This window comes from Manis pentadactyla, chromosome 10, assembly GCF_030020395.1.
Source record: "Manis pentadactyla isolate mManPen7 chromosome 10, mManPen7.hap1, whole genome shotgun sequence".
NCBI classification, from domain to species: domain Eukaryota; kingdom Metazoa; phylum Chordata; class Mammalia; order Pholidota; family Manidae; genus Manis; species Manis pentadactyla.
The window spans coordinates 91,764,194-91,786,002 of NC_080028.1; the positions used below are offsets into that span (position 1 = coordinate 91,764,194).

Here is a 21,809-nt window from a genome sequence, read left to right on the forward strand (position 1 = left end):
TCCTCAGTGGTAGAACTTCATTTTACGTTACCTCGTAAGGGCAAACAAAATATCCACTCCCAGGCCACTGTAAACAAGGCGATGCTCTCCTGAGGAGAAGGAGAGAGGCAGGGAAGCTCGGCAGCCCCCTTTACATCCCAGGAGCAGTGTCCATCCCTTCCTCCCATACTTGGATGTCTCAGTTAATAAAATTAAACTGTACAGAAGTGTTTCCTTTGCTCCTACCAAAATAACTGCAAGTCATTGTCCTCATCATTTGAGCCAAGTCAAGAGTACCCACCACAATTTCATTCTTTGAAAGTTAACAGAACACATACATGCATTTATTTAGCACTCACACATTTCTGGGATCTTTATTATTTAACCTTCCCAATGATGCTCTGAGGACTGGCATTTTGCAGATAAGAACACTGTGACTCAATCAAGGAGGTTTATAAACTGTTTCAAAGTCATTTAACCTGTAAATTGGCAGAATCAAGATTCACACCCAGGTCTCCTAAATCAAGCAAGTTTATTAGTCATCTCTCCTCTAGACCTAAAAACTTGAGTCTCAGACCTTTACCCATATGATTCTGTGATTTCAGCATCTGGGGTGGGGTAGGTCCTGAGCTGAGGGCAGGACTGGGAAGCTTCTGTGTGCCTTGTACCCTGGCCCCTGGTTCTTACCCTCCTATGCTGCCAGGGAGAAGGGTCTGGAAAGTGTCCTCCTTCTTTTATATGAACTGAAGTTTAAGTCCGTCCCCCACTAGGAGGGCTACACACACTAACACACACACTGGGAGGAAGGGAGGAGACATTTTCCCTCTGTGTTGTTGCACAGGAAAAGGGTTCTCCCAGGTGTTAATAGATTCTGTCCAACTGGAGCTCTAATGAGCCCAGCAAGGGAGAGTGTGCGCCGGCCCTGTCTCAGCAGGTCCTTCTCACAGTGTCATACAACGCTTCAGCCGTTCAGGAGCCCCTGAGTTCCTAGACTTCCCAGGCTGCTTCTCAGACACGGAACAGAATCCTTGAGCTGGACACCCAGGCGGCCACGCAGGTAAAGAGGAACTGCAAGGGACTGTGGCCAGTTCTCCATCACTCTGACAGAGGTGAACAAATACTGTTGGGCACATTCGTTGCAGACCGTGACTCCTTGAAGGCTCAAGTCATTGTTCTCGGCACATGCAGCTCCTGGCCCCGTGGAGCCGAGTGTGCTCCGGAGCCACTTTGCCTGCTGTGGATCTTGGGAACCTCAGAGCCCGCCTTAACCCCCTGGCCTGCTCTGTCCCGCAGGACCTGACCTGCAGACTGCCTTTCCCAGAATTTATCTGGGTTCAGTCAATGGGGCACTAGGTAGGAAACTAAAGGCAATAGATTGGAAGAAGCAGAGTACCCCCACCCCACCTCCAGCGACATTCCAACATCAGCTGTGTCTCCCTAAGGTTCTCCTCCCTTTGTCCCTGTCTGCCTGTTTCTCTATCTTCCTGTCTCTATTTTTCTCCTCTTCCCCTCCATCTCTGTTCTCTCTCTGTCTCTCTCTCCCTTTCTGTCCTTCCCTTCCTCCTCTCTGTGGAAAACCTAGCTGTTGGACATGCAGAACCATCAACAAAGTGTTACCAGTCAAGGAGAGGCTAACTGATTGCTCATTTTGCAAGCGAGGACATGCCTATTTTTTCAAGGTAAGCATGGCACTACTCAAGGCTCTGACCCATTTTGGGGGATGGTGCTGGCCTATTCTGGGCCCTCCTAGGCATACTCAATCTCAAAGGTTAATTAATAATGTGCAGTGCTTAGGGCATTGGCTAATAACACAATGGTCCATCTCAGAAACTCAGAACACTAGCTATTCTAGTGTAACACTTGACTGTGAAATGGCCACAGATTTTGAATTATTGGCTTGTCTTAAGGACCTTGAGATTCCTATGCATTCCAGATTGGACCCACAAGTGTTCTCAGGAAGATGGGGTTTTGTTATTTGTTTTCCTTCTTAGACCTAACACTTGGAGAACTCTGCCCACAGTTATTCTCCACGAATACAGACTATGGTGTGAGATCCACCTCAAACACAGGTGTGTAACAGGGAGTTACTCATAAAGAAGACACTGGTTAGAGTCCAAAAGGAGTCCACATGCATTATTCAAGACCTATAGGGAGAAAATGCAGTATTTATCTCTGAAAATTCTCCAGTTTTGATGAGTGGGACTCCATAGCCCATGTGGGACCCCACAGCCCAAGTGGGACTCCCTAGCCATGTGGGACTCAGTAGCCATGTGGGACTCCATAGCCCTGTGGGACTCCCTAGCCCTGTGGGACTCCATAGCCCATGTGGGACTCCATAGCCCATGTGGGACTCCATAGCCCATGTGAGACTCCATAGCTATGTGGGACTCCATAGCCCTGTGGGGCTCCCTAGCCATGTGGGATTCTGTACTTTGTCCATGGGAGTCCATAGTCCATGTGGGACTCCCTAGCCATGTGGGATTCTGTACTTTGCATTTGGTGTGTTTCTCCTGTGCTTCAGTCAATATGCTGGGTGCTGGAAATCTAGACATTCATGAGACTCAGACATTCCTCAAGCATCTCACAATGGAGAGGGGGAGAGAAAGCAGCAAATATGTAATTAATATGAATATGAAATGTGCTGCTGCCAAATCATCAAGTCAGCCTGGACAACTTGGGTCAGGCTTCATCAAAGGGAGTGAAGAGTGGGTAGATCTGGCCTATGTGAAGTACTTGGCCATGTTTGTTGACTGAATTCATGGGCATGTAAATGCCATACAAAAGCAATTTTATCAGCTGGAAAACTGGCGGGGGGGCAGTCATCCAGAGAAGATGGCATATTCAAGTGCATCAGGAGAGAACATGTGATTTCCAAACCAGAGCATCAGCCTGTCTTTTGTAATCATTTTCCTGGCTGTTTCTGAATTGGAATTGGCAATCCTGGAGTGTATGGGCTTCAAAGTAAATAATATGACAGCTGTGAAAAGAGTACCTTTCTCACAGCCCAGCTCCTGGGCCATGGATGGCCTCTGGGGAGTGCACAGGAAGGAAAATGACAGAACGTCCTTACAGGAGAGCCATGGACAAATGAGAGGCTCCCTCACCTGTAAGCCTCAGGCTCTGGGAGGGCCTCACAAAGCATTCCTCCCATACCCTGCTATTCCATACCCTGCCAGCATGGAGGGCGATAAGGACCAGGAGGACAGGGCCTTTGCTGCTACAAACAGCACAGAGCCCCACTGATGCAGGGCATTTCACTCAATACCAAGAGTGCCCAGTATCCATAATCCATTCATTTAGTCAGCAGGAATTTATGCTGTCCTCTGCCCTGAGTATAAAATAGTTTGGGTCTGTGCACAAATGTAGATCCAACTCTGATGCAGAAGCCAGAAGAGGAAATCAACAATAAGGAGAGAAGGTGCAAAGAACTGCGAGGCGAACAGAACTGTGAGCACAGACTCTGCCCAGGATGTGGGGGCTGGAGAAATTCCATCAGAGAGGTAGGATCAAATGTAAAAAGTTACCTTCTGTTATGTTTGCATTTGAGAATGAAATGTGTGTCTGTGTGTGTGTATTTTCTGCTAACAGGAGGCAGAACGAAAAAAGAAAACAAACCTTGGGTTTTAGTCTATGGCTTTTGAAATCAACCTTGAGCCATGCTATTCCTTCATCAAAATCTGGAGATTCAAGAGATGTAAAAAAAAATAATAATAATATGGGAATTTCTTTTGGGAGTGCTGAGGGAGCAAGAGATGAAAGGTTAATTTTGAAAACAGGCAGTAGGAGAATTTGACATTCAACTAATATGGTAGAGAAGTATGCATTTATGTGTATGCTTTTCTTTTAAGATATATCAACTGTTTTTCAACAGAGGCCTAGGGGTCTGAAACAAGAAGTTGATTTTAAAATAAAGGTTATGAAAAATGTTAAGACCCTGGAGACACTTTACGTGCATTTTCAAAGCCAAGAGATTGTCAGCGAGGGCCATGAGGTCAGCACCAGGCTTCCAGGGACGAACTTGCTTATTTTTTTCCACGTAAAACTGGGAATTGCTTTTTATATTTCCTGAGCTAAAGTGGTCCGAGTCACTAGTGAGATCTCATTTGCCCATCAAGTCCTAGTGACCAGCTGTGAAAATGTGAAAAATAGATTAAAAACAGCTCTGTCGGCTGTGTTTATGGAGTGCCAAAGAACTGAGCCCAGTTTTCTTGCCAACTAAAATCAATGTTATCCAAGCTTCCAGGGACTGCATGTTTTTGTTGTCCCAACGAATTTCATATGTTGAAACCCTAACTCCCATTGTAGTGGCATGTGGAGAGGGGACCTTTGGGAGGTAAGTATGGAGTCAGGGTTGAGTCCACGAAGGGATTAGTATGGTATGCTTTTATGAAGAGACCAGAGAGCTTTCTCTCTCCTTCTCCTAACCCCAAACCTGTGTGTAGGCACCAAGGAAAGAAATGGTCCTGTGAGGACATAGCAAGAAGGCAGCTGTCTGGAAACCAGGACATGAATCTACTAATACCTTGATCTTGGACTCTCAGCCTCCAGAATTTTAAGAAATAAGGGTCTGTAGTTTCAGCTGCCTAGTCCATGGTATTTTTGTTACAGCAGCCTGAACTAACTAAGACACAAGGTAACTTACTAAAATGTTTTAAAACATGCCCCAAACTTGAAATTGCCAGCTTATTTGCCTAAATCGTCTCTTGTTTTTGTCTTTCTTAGTGATAGAATTGCCTGCTGCCCAGACTAAAGGCCACTGAGTTAGAAGTGGCCTCTCTTCCTTGGACACTTTCAGGGACCAAGTCCGTGAGAAGTCCGCCCCCTGCCTCTCCCAGACATCCACCCCTCTTCCTCAGCAGTTACTGCAACTGCCTCACTCTAGCTTCAGTCTTTCTCCCTCAAGCCATTTTTCCATACCACTTTATCACAGTGATCCTTTAAAAACAGCCTTGAACTTGAAGACTCGGTTTGTTCCTTGTTGTCTATGAAAAACAGTCAAAGAGCCTCAGCACAACATGCAAGACCCTTCCCAGTGTGGTCATTGCCCACTCTTTTAGTCTCATCTTCTGCCCCTTTCCCTCCCACACCTGCACTCTGCTGTAATTAGAAGGATTTGCTTCTTTCTCCTTCTCTACTTACATGTGCTTCCATGTCTCTGGTTCTTGGCACACACTGTTCCCTGTGCTAAGAACACTTTCTCCCTCCTTCTTTGCCTGTAATGTACTCCCAACACTCAAGGGCAGGAAGAGGGCAAGGCAAGTGAGCCATCTACGGCACACCTGCAAGCTGCTCACTCTCCAGGTCATGTAAGTGCCTGAGAGCAAGTGCCGCCTTCATTTCATTCCCTAGGACAGTTTTCTCACCCTTGTCCAGCTCCATCTGCCTCCTCATTCTTCAATCCAGCCTGATGCTGCCTCCTAAGAAACCCTGTTTCTACTCTCCAAGGTACAGACAGTAATACTCTCTTGTTTCAGCTTCCTGAGCTATGGAAAACAATTTCCTTACATGTATCCCTATTACATTCTGTGCACAAACCTGTACCAACATATATTCAACTCAATCAATCAGACATTTATTAAGAATTTACCACACGTATGAATAAACAAATAGGAGTGTAGCCATTTTGCTCTTGCAAAATGTCCCAAGTCAGCTTCTTGAATTGAGTGCAGAGTAAGTACTGATCAAAATATCATACCTACATGGGTATCCACTTATTAATCTACTGGCTTCATACTTGTTTTCTGTATCTATACCAGTAGAGGTTGTAAAATAAGATCCTAAAACATAGATGAGCTGATTGTACAAGTTCTTAAAAACTCGTTTTTTCATTACAGAGTAAAAAGATATGAGAAAGTCCACTATTTGGAGGTAATTTATGAAGATTAGGAGATAATTTCCCTCTTCAGTCCTACAAATTCTTGATTATGTCAAATCCCCCAAAACATCAATGATAGGCAAATATGGATCTACTTGAAATAAATCCTTCTTTAGTTTTGGTGTATGTAAATAGCCAGTATTTTCATGATATGGGAAGAGGAGGTTAATATTCCTTACATAAACTCATAGCCATGGATTTCGGGTAAATAGTCTGGGAAAAAGGTAAAGAACCCTTCTAAGTGGAACAGCCAAGAGAGAACTGCTGTGGTTATGAGCCCACCCTTGGGGGCCTATAGTTACATCATAGGGACAATGTCTTCATGAACAAAATCCATCAGTTGTGAAAAGTTGAGTCAGCTCTCTCTATTTCTGGTTTATGAGATTTTAAGGATTTTTCATGGTTGAAGAAAATAAGCTAAACAAACTCATTTAACAGTTGTATCTTATTTCAACCAATATTATGGATTATTTGGAAAATATTGGTTTGCTAATTGTGTTGGTCAGGTCTCTTTGGCTGCAAATGATAGAAACCAAAAGAAGGGGAATTTTTTTTTATGTGAATAATTGAAAAGACAGTGTATATGGCTCCAGGCATGCCTGGATCCAAATGGCTAAAATGATGATGACATCAAAAACATATTTACATTTTCTGACTCTGCTTTTTCTGTGTTGTCTTCATCATCAAACAGGTAAAGATAGTTATCAGAAGATAGTAGAGTTTGGGTCATATGCCTGTTTCTTAATAAGTCACTATAGATACATTAAACTTCTCTTGACTGTCCAGATCGGGTTTCATGCCCAGTTTTGAAGCCAGGAGTAGGGTTAGATCCATTACATTGTGTATACTAAGAATGGGAGATAATGGTTCTTTAGTTTCCAATAATGATAAAATACTCACTAACCCCATCTGATCCATTTTTCCAAGATAGTTTATTCATTCATTTGTTTATTCATTCATTCACCCTTCACTGTACCTTCTGGTAGTCTTTGCTTTTCAGCCTGTTTTGTTTATTTATCTTTAATGTATTGACTGATACAGATTGTATTTATGTCAATGATTTTGCTATTTGTTTTATATTTGTCTCGTTTGTTTTTTTTCTGTTCCTTCTCTCCTGACCTCTTTGAATTAATCAAAAATTTTAATATTGTACTTTAATTCACTAAGTAGCTTTTTAAGCTATAATTGTTTTCATATTCATTTTGTAGTAGTTGTTCTAAGGATTATAGTATGCATGCTTAACATAATCTATTTGGATTTAATAATGTGTGACTTCATGTAAAATGTAAGAATCCTGCAACAGTACAACGTAGATCTATTTAATGTCTCCCTGTGCTTTGTATTATTGTATATATTTTACATCTACTTACTTTAGAAATGCACAAAGCAATATTAACATTTTTAAATAGTAATGTGCCTTTAAAAATCTTAATAAGAAACAATTGATTTCTCTATTTACCATATACAGTTGATTCTCTATTATTCATATTAATGTTCTATAAGGTCACTGTGACACTGAGTCGTGAATATTAAACTGTTCCTATGGGGAAAACAGGGTTAGGTTCCTCCAAGACTTTGGTCACAATATATTTAATCAAGTGATTAATACCGAACCTTGTTTATGTTTATAGACACCTTGGTTAATAAATATATACTGTCCATTCATTAACATTGAACACACACCCATGCCTGAATGAAGCTTACCTATACACGTATTTTCTCATAAGGCGCCTCACAGCCTGCTTACAGTTAGCAACACTAGATAGCATTTCAGCACTACACTTAGGGGTCATTTTAAAGAGAAAATCACCAATAAAAAGCATAAAAATGTGAAAAACATGGCACTAAATAAAATACTGAGATGTCATTTGTTTATAGCATGAGAGCTGAAACAAAGAAAGCATAAAGTAGCCTCAGCTGGAACGATATACATCAGGTAAGTCAAATTTTTCACCACTCTGCACATTTCCATGAAGGACTACAGAAGAGCCATAAGTACTTGTTTCTGGGTTACACATAAATTTTAGTGTAGAAGTTTAATTCATAAATTAGGGATCCATGAATAATGAATATTGACTTCATTATCATTGCTGGTGTTCTTCATTCCTTTCTATAGAACCTAGTTTCTATCTGGTTTCATTTACTTTCAGGCTGCCGACATTTTTGTAAATTCAGGTCTGCTGCCAATGAATTGTCTCAAAATCTGTTTATCTGAAATTATTTTGCTTTCATGTTTGAAAAGAATTTTTACTAGCTATAGAATGCTAGGTAGGCAGTTCAATTGTCTACTGATCTCCATTGTTCCAAAAGTGAAGTCACTTGTGAATAGTATCATTGTTCCTCATATATAATGTATCATTTTTCTCTAGCTGCTTTGAAGACATTTTATCTTTGGTTTTCAGCAGTGTAACTATGATGACTTCATATGGTTTTCTTTATATTTATCCTACAGAGGGTTCTCTGAGTTTCTCGGATGTGTAAATTAATGGTGATTAATGTGTAAATTAATAATTTCCTTGGATGGTAAGTTAACTGGCCTTTTCTTCTCTCCTTTAGGAACTCCAGATACACATATATTAGAATATTTGATGTTGTCTCACATGTTTCTGAGAACTTCAACTTTTTTCCAACCTTTATTCTCTTTCAAGTTTACAGGGACTTTCTTTTATTGTATATAATCTGCTATTAAGCCCATCTAGTGAATTTTTCATCTCAAACATTATATTTTAATGTTCTAGAATTTAATTTTGGTTCTTTTTTTAAGTTACTGTTTCTCTGTACTCCTCTTCTGTTCACTAATTATAACCACCTTTTACTTTATGTCTTTGATCATATTTTTAAATACTGCTTAAAAGTCCTTGTTTATCACATCATTGAGTTGTGTATCATCTTAGTCTATTGACTAATTTTTCTCTTGACTATGGATCACATTTTACTGTTCTTTCCATGTCCAATAACTGTTTATTGTGTACTGACATTGTGGATACTGCAGAAACTCTGGATTCTATTATCTTCCTTCAGTGAGTTGGTTTTTGCTCTAGCAAGTAATCTAATTCAAATTTTCCAACTTTCCAGCTGTTGCTCTCTGCTGGGAGTCTGGGCATCTCCCCCACATATGCATAATTCAGATGTCAGTCAAGGATTTGAGGGGAGTTTACTTGCAGATTTGGGGACTTCTCTTTATATGATTCCTTCCTTTTAAACATGCTCCTGTTCCTTAATTTTCAGATATTCTAAAAGCCCAAATTCCTCCCTGTAACATCTCTAGGTAAAAGGCTATGAACTTTTGTTTGAATTCTAGGCAACCTACACTGAGTATACTGGGGTATCCTTCAGGGAAAAGCTATATAAACATAGCTCTCACCCAATACACTTCCTTTCATTCAAGCATTGAATCAATTCCAATTTCTGCCTGCTTTTGACCATCCTCCAGTGCCACCCAAAAGGTTGTTCTTTGTTGTTCTGTGTGTGTTTTGTTTTGTTTGTCCCAATCTTATCTGCATGAAGTTTAATCAGATAAAAACTTTTTCACAATTACTGGAATTGGAATTCCCATTTTTCTGTCTTTAATTCATTCATTCAATGAGAAACTTCCGATCTATGATTTGAATTTGTCAGTTGTAGTATGGACAACCCATGGGGAAATGAGGACTTAGAATATTTGGAGAAACCCTCTGTAGATAGCTGGGAAAGTAATTTGACAGAGAAGGAAATTGAGTAGAAAATATTGTGGGAGAGAGCAAAGATTTCCTCTTGGTGAAGTGGGCAAAAATTGGGATGTAAGTCACTGTTCTCAGAGAGAGCAAAATGATTCTGTATACTCTGAGGTGACCAGTCAGTGCTGATAAGGTTTAAGACCGATCAACTTTTAGAGATTTGTTTACTCTGGTTTTTTGTTTGTTTGTTTTTAAACAGCTTTGATATAGAAAATTGGAGTTTTAGTTTAGCAAAATCACACTTAGTTTAGTGGTCTCGTTTTCTCTCAAAATCTTTTCATTGTTTTTTAATTTCCCTTCTTTTCCATTTAAAATAATAATAATTTTGAGGTTAACATATATCAGTGAAGATGGAAAAATACCTATACTTTGATTGAATCAAGGAAATAGAAGTTTATTTCTTATTCACATAATGGTCTAGTGCGATTTCAGGGTAGTTGGGAAAGGGGGTGTTCCATATGGTAACTGAGGCACCCAGGCTGACAAGTCTCTTATCTTCATTATGTGCTTCCCAACATCACATTGGGAGTTAACATTGCAGGTAGCATAAAGGGAAGTAGAGTGCTCACAGGAGGTGGGTTTTGTTTGTTTTTATGAGCTAGGGTCATAAAAATTAGCACCCATCCCTTCTGCTGACAGTCCACTGACTAGAATTCAGATTTGTTTCCACACTGAACTTCAAGCCAGATGGGAAATGCAGTCTACTAGCTGTGTGAAGATTGAGGTTTTGGAGCAAAGCCAGTGGTATGCTACAATAGAAATATTTTTTTCTTGAGATAAAGCTCCTGATTGTTTCTAGAAGGAAACGGAACACCTGACATCAAGGTACAATGTGATTTGAGCTGTATGTCATGGTCTGAATTATCCTGGAAGAATACTTTTGAGACAGGTGTTGAGGACATATGGTTTATTTGAAAGGGTGATCGTAGAAGGCACTGGTAAAGAAGTAGAGATGTGAGACAGGGAAGAGAAATAAGCTAATCAGGGTATATTAATGAATATTGATTCTGAGTAACTCACAGTGGTTAATCCCACTGGAAACACTTGGGAGACAGTGTAGAACATTCTTCTTAAGGGATGAAGAAGATGGTTTGCCTACTCTCCCCATTTGTCATTGGCTAAAGGCTGTTCTCAGGGATGTTAATGCCTCTGCCCTCTGGTCTTCCCTGTGCATGGGCCCACAGAAAGTCCTCATGTAGAGAATAACTGAACACTTCAGCAGAACACTATTGGCATGTACCAAAATGGTGAGTATTGAGGAGACCTGAGCAGAGCACCAAACTACCAACTAGGAACTGGCTATCAACTGACCTACTATTAACTGACATACCTTGCTTGTATATGCACAGAAACTACCTGTCATCAAGTTACAAGGTTATGAAAAAGATTAGGTGTAAACAGGTCTAGAAGGGAAGTAAGTTGCATAAACAGCAGATAGATTCTTACTTCATCTATTCCTGCTGCAGAGACTCTTTCCCTCAATCTACATCTATTACATCAAAGATGACCAGTTAACTGAAAAGCAAAAATCCTGGACCTGGTTCAGACTGCTCTGTGCAGTGTACATCACTAATCTGAAATGAACTTCCCTGGTATTAGTCCTGAACAGAAGTGGTCTGGAAAGATACCAATAAAGGCACATATCCTCCAAAGGCAAACCTTTGGGCAGTTGTTTGATTGTCCACTTGGGTTGGACTGAGAGATCAGCAATTTAGATCCACTCTGATTCATGTGCAGTGACTAAATGTCTGGCTGAATGGCCAGGAACTAGAAAGAACAGAATTGGAAGATTGGCAACAAAAACTCTGAGCAACAGGTATTGGATAAGCACAGTGTGTCAACATGTTTGTGTTCCATGTTAATGCTAAGCAGTGGTCATGCACTAAAGAGGAGGCTCTCAAAAATCACATGGACAAGGTTACGCATTCTATAGATGTCATTTAATCTCTTTCCCCAGCCATCCCATGCTTTTCAATGGGCTCATGTACAAAGTTCCCACAAGGGCAGGGATAAAAGCTAAGCATGAGCTAACCAATATGGTCTGAGGGGCTAAGCTTCCATCAGCAAAGACCAATGCTGAGCCTTGCTTTGGTGCCTTTCTCCAGGGGCACCAGACAGCTGCTTGGTGATTAATTGCACTAGTTCCCTTCCAGCATGAAGAAGACTGATTTGTTCTTACTATGTTAGATACATACTTGCCTTCCTTTCTTTCAATGCCTCTGCCAGCACCCATGGACTTCATGAATGCCCTATTCTCAGTCATTAGGTTCCATTGCATCTGATGAAAGCACCTATTTCACAGCAAAATAAGGGAGACAATGGACTCATGCCCATGGAATTTACCAGTCTTCCCATCCATCCTATTACAGTGAAGCAACTGGTCAGATAGGGAAATGCTTACTTAAGGGTTGATTATAGTGCCAACTGGGGGAAAGTACTCTGAAAACCTGATGTTGAATAAACTTTCAATAAGTGACCAATATATAGTGCTGTTTCTCTCAGAGCCTGAATACATGGGTCTGGGAATCAAAATGATACAACATATTGTGTATTGTATACGTGATAACCAACTCATAGAGATTTTCCTTCCCATTCTTGCCATTTTATTCTTAGTATCTACCAGAGAAATGCTTCCACCAGACTGCACAGCTAAGGTTCAGTTAAATAGAAAGTTTTGCCTGCCACCTGGCCATTTTGGGGCTCTTTATGCCATTGAACCAATAAGTTCTGCTAACTGAAGTGATAGATTTTTATTATTTTGGGGTTTCCTGCTACACAAGGGTGACATTCGGGCTCATGCTTCAAACTCGAGATTCTCTGGAGAAGCTATTTTTTATTTCCATGGTCAATAAAAAGTATTGAAATAATCAATAACTCAATAAATCAGTAAATAAAAACAGGGCCACTCAATATTCAGATCCTTGAAGAATTAAGGTTCCTATCACCACACAAGGTCAAGAACCCTGACCAGCTGGGGACCTGACCAAAGACAAAGGGAGCGTGAAATGGTAATGGAAGAGGAAAGTTATAAATACCAACAGTGACCAGTTACAGAAATGTAACTTTTTCCTTCATGGACTCTGAATAAAACATCCAAGAAATGGATATTGGCTTTGATAAACTTCTAGCAATCTCTACCACACTGTGTCTTATTTTGATTACTGGTCATGGTAGAAATGAATCCAGGCATGGTTCATCCCAAAGTCAGAGTCACTTGGCTTTATAACGTGTTTTGACTCCTGCTATGGACCTAGGCATGTGTGATGTTCTGGGATGCCTTTCCTGCAGCAAAGAGGCAAATCTAGAGATTTGGTTCTGGTATAGTCAGAAATGTGGTACTGTCTTTCACTCTGCTCCCTGCCCAGTGGTCATGTCTCCCTTGAAATCAAATTATAAACTTGTTCTGCAAAATAATAAAGAACAGTGATCTATATAGCATACAGATACACCCTCTCCCATTGTCCCAGAACAACAAACAGTTGACAATTTAGGTTTTACAAAGTTTTCCAGGTACATTGCAGAGAGCTTGAAAATTAAGTGCCAGTGGAGGGAGAGAGCAAACACAGGCAGCAGGTTATACAGCAGAGTAGATGCTGACTGTCAGTAGACTTAAAAACATGATTTACTGAGCTGATGCATAGTGCAAAATGGAATTTGCTGATCTAGAGCCAGCCACTGATCCATCAAACCCGTGCGTCTGGCTGTGAGATTTTGGTGGGGAGGTAGTTATTATCTCTCTGTGAGATGATCTTACCTAATGTGAACAAAAGACAACATTAAGGCACAGTGTGCCATCCATTTGCCGGAGCCCCTGGGTTGAGGTGGAAAACTGAACGCTGCAGCTGGACGGGAGTCGCAGCTAAATCTCTGGGCCTGAAATGGCTAACAGTGGCCTTTTCTTTCACTCCCTCTGAACGACCACCTTGAAGGCCAAACAGCAAGAGTGACAGGGGAAGAGAGCCACGTGGTTGAGCTGTCTGCTGGCCAGAAGAGGGAATTCAATAGCTCTTTCCTTTGAACTGAGCCCCTGCGTCAGCCTTTCTGAAATCCGGTGACATTTCTACCTATTAGTGAATGGAAACCCATGCATTTCATTCCTGAGCCGAGTGGCGATGTTTTGTCTGCCGTGTCCTTGCTCTTCTGGCCTGATTGTTTGCTGAGAAAAGACAATTAAATCTTCCATTCAATTATGGCCTGTTTGGGTCTGAAGAGCTGTTTAAAACCAGGGAGCCTGATCATATTAATGAGCAATGCTGCCAAGTTTAATACCTGCAAGAGGGATTCCTTGGAGGATTGAGAAACAGAGCTGAGAATATTGGGATGTCATGATTTTCACATGATAGAAAGCTACTGATAAAATGGCACATTACCCCCAGAGACAGAGACTTTTGTGTTAAATAGGCATGAAAATGAACATATATATTTCACATAACCTGATAGACAATACGAACTTAGGTGTAATATGCACACATTCTAATTATCTGCCTACTGTCTTCCTTGTAGGAGGCCCAATGCTGGTTTTCTCTGTATATTAGGGGTCAGAATCAGGAAACTCATAATAAGAACTATGATGTGTGAACACATCCAGATGGTTCAAGGGTGAACAGCTTTTCAGATTAATATAAACTTTGTTTTTAATTTTTAAACACTTGTATTCACTTAAAATGGAATGTGGTCAATCCTCACATGTGTGGAGAATGCAAGATGATTAGTGTGATATCTCAATTATTGGGTATTCATTCTCTCATTTATCTACCTTAATTCACTCAGTTCAGTTTTCATGATGTTTTTACCTGTATTGATAGTTCAATAGTAAAAATAGTTCACTCCTGTTTATTGCTGAATAGTATTCTGTTAAAAGGACATACCGTCTCTGTTTATCCATTCACCTATGAATGGGCATTTGGACCCTTTCCAGTTTTGAGCTATTACAAATAAAGCTTCCAAGATTATTCATGTGTACATCTTTGAAAGGGCATGTACTTTTATTTCTCTGGGGTAAATACCTAGGAATGAAATGGCTGGATCATATGGTAAGTGTATGTGTGGTTTTTAAAGAACCTGACAAACTGTTTTCCAAAGTTGTACCATTCCCACCAGCTTATGAGAGTCCCAGTTTCTCAAGAACCCATCAGCACTCAATATAATCAGTATTTTTTATTTTAACCACTTTTATAGTAAGTGTGTAGGGGTATCTTATCATGGCTTAATTTCCCTAATGGCTAATGATATTTAGCATGTTTTCCTATTTTTACATATTCTCTATCTGTATATATTAATAATATATGTGTATATTATTAAGCATATGACTGGCAAATATTTTCCCCTAGTTCATGACTTCCCTTTCCTTCTCATTATAGTATCTTTTGTAGAACAAAATATTTCAATGTTTATAAAGTCCAATTTATCCATCTTTTTGATGGATCATGCTTTTAGTGTCATATGTAAGATATGGGGTCCAAGATCAAAAAGACTTTCTTATGTTTTCTTCTAGAAATTTGATAGCTTTAGATTTTATATGATGTTCTTCTCCATTTATCTCTCTTCTTTAAATTCTCTTGCAATATTTTATAGCTGACAAAGCACAAGTCTTGCACACTTTCTCAGATTTATTCTTAAGTACTTCATATTTTGAAGCTATTTTAAATGGTATTATTTATTTAATTTAAACTCCTGTTTATACAGAAATACAATTTATTTGTGTATGTCGATCTTAAATCCTGAAACTTTGCACTTTTTAGTTCTAGTAGCATTTTTTGGAGATTCCAATGAACTATCTATATAGGTTATCATATTCTTGTCATATGTATGTAGATCTTCTGAGAATGTATATACCTTGTCTGAGAATAAAGACAGTTATAACTTCTTTCCAACCTGGATTCATTTTAATTCTTTTTCTACCTGATTGCACTGGCCACACTCCCAAATAACAGTGTTGAGTTGGAAGTAATGAGAGAGGATATTCTTGTCTTATCTTTCCGTCTTTTACCAGTAAGTAAGATAATAGCTGTAGGGTTTTTTGTAGCTGCTCTTTATCTGATTGAGGAAGTTCCCTACTATTCTAGGTTGCCAAGAGTTTTGTTTATTTTAAATGTGGAGTAGTTGTTGGATATTTTGATGGTATTTTCCCCAATCTATTTAGACGTTCATGTGGGTTTCCCTTTCTAATTTGTTAATATGGTGAGTTATATTGATGGCCTACTAATTTTAAACCAAAATTGTACTACTGGGATAAACTCCATTGTGTCTTGATACATTATTTTTATTTAAAATTTAATTTGATAAAATTTGGTTTAGGATGTTTACATCAATATTCCTAAGGGTATGTAGTTTTATTTCCTTAGGATGTCTCTGTCTGGTTTTGAAGTAAGTATAATGTTAGCCTCATAGAATGAATTGGGAAGTATCCCCTCCTCTACAATCTTTTGGAAGAATTTGTGTTGAATTAGTATTATTTCTTGCTTAAATATTTGGTAGCATTCACTAGTGCTATCTGGGCCTGGAGTTTTCTTTGTGGGAAAGTTTTATTCTTCACATTCGAATTTAAACTTAAATTCAATTTCTTTAATAGATACAGGACTCTTCATGTCCTATATTTATTCAGGTTATCTTTAGGTATCTCTTGAGTGAGTTTATTAGTGTATGTCTTTTGAAGACTTGGCATTTTTCATCTAAATTGTTGAAATTACTGGCATATTCTTTTATTATTTGTAGACTCTAGAGTGATACTACCTCTTTCATTCACGGTGTGGATAATATGTCTTTCCTCTTTTTTCTTGCCCCTCCCTCCTTTCTTTCCTTCCTACCTTCATGCTTTCCTTTTTTCTTCCTTCCTCCCTTCTTTTCTTCTTTCCTTTCTTCCCACTCTCTCCCTCTTACTTTCCCTCTCTCTCTTTATTCCTGACCAACCTGTCTAGAGGTTTACCACTTACACTGATCTTATAGAACCAGTTACTTGTTTTCTAGTTCCTTAAGGGAGAAGTTGAGGACATTGATTAAATATCTTTCTCCTCTTCTAATATAAGAGTTTAACACTATTAATTTTTCTATTAGTTACTATAGCAGATGCTTAGGGCCTCTATTACTGCTTTTAGTGTCATCCCATAGATTTTGGTGTTCTTATTTTCACTCAGGTCAAAATAATTTATGATTTCGCCTTTCATTTTTCTTTTCTTTTTCTTTCATTGAGTTCACAAGTAATTTAGAAATATGCTACTAGTTTCCAAATATTTAGGGAATTTTCTGAAGTTCTTTTAGCTTTACGTATTTTTAATTTAAGTCCATTGAGTTCAGAGAACATACTTTATATGACTCAACTCCTTTTAAATTAACTGAGACTTGCTTTAGGGCCTGGAATTTGGTCTATCTTGGTAACTGTTCTATATGCACTGGAGAAGAAAGTATATTCTTCTGACATCGGGTGGAGTGTTTTGTAAATGTTAATTAGGCCAATTGTGTTAATTAGATCAAGATGTCAAGTCTTTTATGTCTTTATTGTTTTGGGGTTTTTTCCATCAATTATGGAGAGAAGGGTATCAAAATCTCTGCCTACAATTATGGATTTGCCTATTTCTCCTTGAAGTTATGTCAGTTTTTTTATTGTATGTTTTGAGCTGTGCAATTAAGGCATAAATGTTTAACAGCATTATATCTTCTTAATGAATTGACTCCACTTATCATTATGAAGTGATCTTCTTTATTCACAGTAATATTCTTTGCTCTGAAATCTATTTTGTAGATTAATATAGCTTTGTCAGCTCTCTTGATTAGTTTCCACATGGTATCCTTTTTCCTCTCTTCATCCTTTGTGTCTTTATACTTTCTACTTCAAGTGAATCTCTTCTAGGCAACTTATAGTTGGGTATTACTCCCCCACCCCACATTTAATAATCTTTATTCTTTAACTGTGATGTTTAGACCTTTTATATTTAATGTGATCATTTGATTTAAATTCATCATCTCACCATTTGTTTTTTATTTTTCCTATGTTTCTTGTTTCCTTTGTTTTTTCTTGCCTTCTTTTGGATTAAAGCATTTTTTGTGATTCCTTTTTTTAAATATCTTCTTTGTTGCACACACTCTTTTCAAGTGCACACAGAACGGTTGCCAAGATAGGCCATATTCTGGGACATAAAGCAAGTCTCAATAAACTGAAAAGGAGCCAAGTCATACAAAGTTACTAGAGTTCAACCTCTAATTCTATTGGTATGTATTATTACTGTGCCATCTTACAGCATCATAATTGGATTTCCATGGTCCATTTAAAGCAATTAACATCTATACATGTGACAGATGCTTAGGGCCCCTTTGGCTTGGATATAGAAATGAGAAGCTAACAAAAGGTTAAGATTAGGAAAGATGGCTTAGGGAAACATTAGAGGATCTGAGTTTCTTTGATCCTGGATTTCTCTGGTTCCCTGAAATTCTTGCATGAAATTCTGGTTCTGGCATGATTTTCTGCCACTTAAGTATCAGGTGGTGCAAAGAGCTTCCAGGGAAGAACATAAAGAACATTAAAATTAGATGGAAAAGCAAAAGGAAACATGATTCAAGTCTGTAAAATCCCCATGGATACAAAAAAAAAAGGTTACTGGAATTGCTTACTAGATCCCTAAAAGCCAGAACTATTTCTGCACTTTTTTCAATAGAAATACTATAAAGGATTCAAACAAGTAAGATGGGGTTTAGTTTTATATTTCACCCAGTACAAAGTTTAAGCTTTTTTCAATAAATGGATGGATGAAAGATGTCTGGCCGAGTAGATATGATAGCAGAGATCTAAAATGTAGACTTGTCTATGGAGTGCCTGGTGAACCTAGGGCTGATTGATATATGCTGAGCCTGACCTGGATTTCCATTGATGTAACCTAATGAGACTGCTGTGATGTAAAAACAGACAATGTGATTTTTGTGTATGTTTTTGTAACCTACCACAAATCTTTGTGGCCAATCTACCTAAAGGGGAGGCAAACATAATATGTTAACTTTTGGTTCCAATGACTATATTTAGATTTAGTCACTTGGAAGAAGTCTAGGAAATGTAAATATCTCCTGGGAAGGTGATAATACCATATACCCCAATCCCTTCACTGAAAATAGGCAACATAGCCCAATAACATACTTACTAAGCTTAAAGGAATTCTCATTCCTGCCAGCTGTAAGCTGGTGCTTACAGCTCTCCATCCTAGCTCTTAGGAGGCAAGGAATGTGACAACAGGTCATTTCATACAAGTGCTACCAGTTTCAGTTCAGTGGAGATCTAGTCTCAGTATCTTTGGATCCTTTCCTATAGTTCATTATTTTCTATTCATTTACAGTTCTTATCAAAAAGAACTCCCCTGAAACTCTCAGTGTAGAGCAAATCCATAAATCAAACACAATGAAATTGTTATTGTTTTATTCATTTTTCTCTCGTTTCTGCACATCTCTATTGGCTTGGAAATGAGGTGAGATATACAATGTCTAAGCTAGTTCCCATACACTTGTCTGGGAACATTTTAGCCAATATTGTAAAGAAGCACTGGGACCAGAGAACTATGCCCCATTCAATGAAATCTGTCATCTCATTTATCTTAGAAAGAACTTCTCATGGATATTTTATTAACAAGACCTTCAGCTACACCATAAAGGCAGCATCAGAGGCCAGTTACATAAACTAGATGTAAAAGATATGGAACATGGCATTTCCAAATCTGATACAGCCTGTTTCCTCTCATTAATAGCCCTATTTCTAGATAAAGCCTATTGACCTACAAAATCAAAAAAGTGTTTCTAAGCAAATTGTATAAACACAAGCCCCAGGAGAATGATTAAACTACTTAAGAGACAAACAACTCTTCAAGCTTTGCAGGCTTACCCCTTCTTTTAAAAAAATTAAAAGTCATGCTTATCACAAATGTCTTATCTATTTATTAAGGCAGGTCCCCTAAAGCTTTGTGTTAGACAATGCTTTGTTGACCCAATTCTGATTACTCTATGCATTTAGAAGAAACAACATTTAATTTATTTTGAAATAGTCTGTGATCCATAATCCCAGAATAATGATTTTATTGAGTTGGTTTTGACATTTTAGCCTCAACTTTCGTTGAGAGATACTGTAAGAAATAGCTTTATTACTTGCTGTCAGGATTTTGCTCAGAGCATCATCCACTTATTTCTCATTGTCATAGAGATGATAAACTTATTTTAGAATTAGTTCATGGAAAAAACTTAGTTCCCCTGAGGGATTTACATCAAATTTCCTTGTGGACAGTGAGAGGCATATAACCAGTGGGTTTTCTTCTTTGGTTTGGCCACAAGATACTTGAAAACCAATTTTATGGCTAAACTATATGCTTAAACAATCTCTCCAGGTGATTTGTGTGCATGTGGAAGTTTGAGAAAGCACTACTCTACGTTATTTCTGACAATGGTTTTACCAGGGTACTTCTTCACTCCTCTTAGGGGAAATGATTTGGCAGTTTAAGTCTAATGAGCTCAAGCCACTATCTTCTAATACTACACGTATGGATGGAATGTTTGTGTCCCCCCACGATTCTTACGTTGAAAGCTTAACTTTCTAGCCTTTGGAGACTGAACCTCTACTGAAGTAATTAAGGTTAAGTGAGGTCATAAGCGTGGGATCCTTGATCTTATATGATTAGGATTAGCGTAATTTTAAGAAAAGACACTAGATAACTCTCTTTTTCTTTCTCTCTGCATGTACACAAAGATGTCATGTGAATACAAAGCAAGATGATGGTCACCTACAAGCTATGAGACCTCAGAATGGAATTTACTTTGCTGGCTCCTTGACCTTGGACTTCCAGCCTCCAGAACTGTGGGAGATACATTTCTGTTGCTTAAGCCACTCATTCTCAGGTACATTGTTATGGTAGCCCAAGAAGACTAATACACTACATTACTTTAAATCTATTCTATGCTGGACAGTAACAAGTTAAGTGTTAGAATATGAGGAATTTATTTTTAGTTCAATTATTGTCTTACTGTTTAACCTTAAATCCACTTTTCCACCTCATTCACCTCAGTGATTTACAAGCTATCTGAATTAGACAATAACTTTAATGAGCTTTATTTCTTTCAATTATATAGATTCTTCAGGGTTAGAAGTGAGCTTGATAGTCAGTCAATGAAACATTTCATTTTATAACTGAGAAAATTCAAATCCAGAGAGCTAATTGGTCACAGGACCAAGATCAAAGTCTATATCCCTAGATGCAAAATCCTGTTTATTATTTCCTGATGCCAGCATATGGCACCAGCTCCAAGTTCTTGATTGCCAAGCTAGCTGGTTAGAATACAGCTATATTTAACCACAGTTTGTTATTCAGTGTAAGTCGCCTTATGTAGACAGCTAGCCACAATATGATTACACTGTGATTTATATTTTTAAAGGACACAAGAAGTCAGATAGACCTAAGTTCAAATCTAGCACTGTCCCATAATAACAGTGTGACCAGAGCAGCTGCCTAACTTCTATGAAGTTCAATTTCTTTGTCTGTAATAGACAGGAAGTAATAACTGTGTCGTGAGCTGCTTGTGGGAATTTAGTGGATCATTCACACAAAACACCCAGCCTGACATCAATAAATATTGGTTCTCAAGACCGCATATCTTCTTTTCCCTTAACTCAGCTACCAGCAAGGAGTAAACTTTTATTTGAGTTCCTAGCTGAGTCTCCTTTGCCATCAGTGTGTCTTTGAAGGGTGTTGACGCGACCTGAAGAAGTGGAAGAGGACAGAGAGCCTGAGAGGGACCTGCTGATAACTGCAGCAGGTGAGAGTGGAGAGAAGCGGGTAATTGCAGGGAGCAGAAAGAGGGGAATTAAAAGGCAGATTGGGGAACCTCTGAATGAGATGAAGTCATATGCTCTCTGAAGGTCAGCAGCTTACATGTAAAAAGAACAAGAGCAGGAAAATGAATTTCTCTTAAGTGATGGGATTCTGGATGTGATTTATGAGGGAGATCAAACTGAGAGTTATTTGATAAGCTGACTGCATGGTACCTTGGACCTTTGATGAGTGGGTTTCATAAAAGCATGTGATTCATACATACAGTGAGACAGAAGATAAAAGTAAAGCACAAGTGTCACTCTGCATTTTTATTAATTTACAGAAATTCAAGTCATGTGCAAAATTTAAGATTCTTACATTTGGTCTGAAGCAAGTAAGTCTGTTATCTTGAGGTGAGTCACAATTTCCCAGGAGACAATGTGACTCATGAATCAAGTTTTCTTGTTT

The 21,809-nt window shown here is 38.7% G+C and overlaps 1 long non-coding RNA gene across 1 annotated transcript; it reads left to right on the forward strand.

The window, feature by feature from the left end:
- Nucleotides 1-3,120: 3,120 nt before the first annotated feature.
- On the forward strand, nucleotides 3,121-21,283 carry LOC118913398 (uncharacterized). The gene is made up of 3 exons (XR_005025197.2): nucleotides 3,121-3,479; nucleotides 20,282-20,430; nucleotides 21,081-21,283. It is a non-coding gene; the product is annotated as an uncharacterized LOC118913398 (long non-coding RNA).
- The last annotated feature ends 526 nt before the right edge of the window (nucleotides 21,284-21,809 follow it).